Source organism: Xenopus laevis, chromosome 9_10S (genome assembly GCF_017654675.1).
Source record: "Xenopus laevis strain J_2021 chromosome 9_10S, Xenopus_laevis_v10.1, whole genome shotgun sequence".
Taxonomy (NCBI): Eukaryota; Metazoa; Chordata; class Amphibia; order Anura; family Pipidae; genus Xenopus; species Xenopus laevis.
In genome coordinates, this window is record NC_054388.1 from 41,227,309 (window position 1) to 41,230,187 (window position 2,879).

Sequence of the window (2,879 nt, forward strand, 5' to 3'; positions counted from 1 at the left end):
CCAAAACCGTTTATTTTTGAAAAGTTCAAATTCAGCCAAATCTAAAATAGGTAAGCATGTCTTTCTACTACAAACAACTGAGTCGCAATGCTTTCCCAAAATTGTTGGTTTTGATGAAATACCTGAAAATTTCCTCAAAACTTCCACTTTCTAGCGTCTTATTTAGATTTAACGTGCCTGCTGCTGCCTTGGGACCCCACGCGATCACGACCCAGGGGCCACTTGATCACCTGCTCTGCTCGTTGCCTAGGGACGTGGGGGACAAGCGGTAACAGAGCTTCTCCGCTCCCCAACCTGGAAGTGCTGCAAATTGTAGAATCTCAGTTCTATGGCACTTAGGTGATTTTACGATAGGTGGCACTTATTAATAATGCAATCTGTAGAACTGCGGCCTATTGTAGCCATGCTGGGATTAAAGATACAACTTACTTTAAATACCCAGGAGGAAGGTATAACAGCAGCAGTTGCAACCAAACTCTCTACAATGTATTATCTGTTGTTTACAACAGAGTTGTATGACAAATTCTTTTTAATGCGTTCTAGATATAGCCATAAAAATGTATTGGGTGACCTGTGTTTGTAGTATGTGTTATCAATGCCATCTAGTGGCCACTGGTAGTTACAGGCTGGGAAAAGGGAGAAAGATATAAGTTTAACAAAATGTATATATGTTTATATATATATATATATATATATATATATATATATATATATATATATATATAACAATGCTATCCGCCTGGAGCACTCCAAAAATAAGTCAAACGCCTGGGTGCAAGTTATATAATATACATCCAAATAGCAAAGTTAGGAGCCGTACTTTCTGGTATCGAATTATTTTCTTGCACTGATGGATAAAATCTTTAGTTTATAGACCAACATTAAGTTAAGAGGCTAGTAGTCTGGATACTTTATTGTTACTTAATTGAGACAGTTTCGATCACTGCCTTCCACCATTGTGTCACCTTTTAGTTGCATGTATACATATGGATACACTATTGAGACTTATTGGCTAGAATTTGCTACTTAGCATTCATTATAATGATTGGTGATTTAACAGTTTGTGTACTAACTCTTAGGTTATATTTTTCGCCTCAATGGACGATTTGGGTAGTGATTGAAGGTCGGCCTTGGGCGGTGATACATGCCTCCGAGCAGCAGTAATAGAACCCTGGGTGGACATGTGGTTAAACACTTGTCAGAGCGCCGAATAAAATACCCCAACATGGCCTTGAGCGTGGATATGCTAACCTTATGATGCCTGTCACAACCAAACTAATAGACCATACTCTATACTTGTAAAATATGTACCCTATGGATGGACTGAGAGGTGCGGAGTATAGGTGCCTGTTGGTTGCGCGCCGTTCAGCTCAGAGAATAGGAAGGAGGCTGGAGGTCTTGGTACAGCAGCACAAGCAATGGCTAAGAGACCCACAATGGCTAAGAGAGCCACTGAGATCAGTGCAGGCTTTTTGCGGGTAGGCGCTGACATATTGAAGCGGAATGAGAGTTACTCCAGCACAGATCGTAGGTACGTGTTCCTCACATAAGCGATACATCACAAAGATGCAGTTGATGAGGTCCAGACGGGTAAGGAGCTATGTTTATGCGAAATGCGCAATGCAATGTTTTTATGTACACGCAGTCACAAAGAGGATATTTATGACACAGGGGCACGTATGATATACCTACTTTAGACACTTACCATAAAACAGGTATGTCCTGTTGATGCTGTCACTACTTTTAAGTCTGTCACGAGGTTTGATTAGTCACTAAGGGTATACACCCATTCACTGCTGGGTCGTTCACCTTGTAATATGATCACCAATGAAAAGCAGAGGGCAGCAGACTTCCTTATTATAATTTTAAGTGTAGCTGGTGCCAGAGGGTGCTGTAGGACAGAGAGGGGTATAAAAGGGACACTGTTTCTGCTGTGATTGGCTGGTTGCAACAGGAAGAGAGCCCATAAGACCCAGGAGCCCACCGTGTTTATGCCTCGTCGGTCCAGTCCCACCCTGCCAAAGGAAAACTGTTTTTTTGGAAGTATTGTACTATTGTGCTGTTAAACTTGTCACAGTTCCTGAGGAGTAAATGTAAGTGTGTGGTCCTCTGTGGGTATTAAAGAGGTTATTGCTTGTGGAAACTGTTCCCTTAAAAAACAGGAATCCCTCCTACATGCAGGCTGAGTTATACATAAACAATGAGTATCACTCTGTGACCATATAAAGACACAAGGCTGCAGGCTGAGTTATACAGGGAACTCTGAGTATCACTCAGGTATTATAAGGGATAATGTGCCCCCTACTGTAAATTATAAGGATATTAGAAGTCACTGAGGGGTTCTGTGACCATATAAAGGCACAAGGCTGCAGGCTGAGTTATACAGGGAATGATGTACCACCTACTGTAAATAAAATTAGATAAAATCTTGAGCCACAAGAAAAAAAAATATATATATAGTCCCGATGGAGGAGCACAAAATAATATATAATGTGGCAGGGTGCTGATAAGTGGTAACCAATAATTTAATAGTCCGGGGAAGTTCAGCACTCAATAGGTTTTCTTCAAAAACAATAAGGTTTTTTACATTGATATATACATTTATATTTAATTAAACCCTATGAGAAACTGAGATGAGACAATACAAATGCATCCCTATCTGCAACTAGCAATAAACGTGGAAATATGGAAAAGACTACAGGCTGACTATTATGACAGCAGAGGATCCTGGGAGTGGTAGTTCGGTTGTCACTACCCATTGTAGCCGCTAGAGGAAAACTAACAGAACCCGAACTGTTTCATTACGCAGTTTTAAAGCATAGCCGCCAGCTTGTCAGGGGACGCGCGGATTCAGTCATGTGACCAGAGCCTGGGATGCA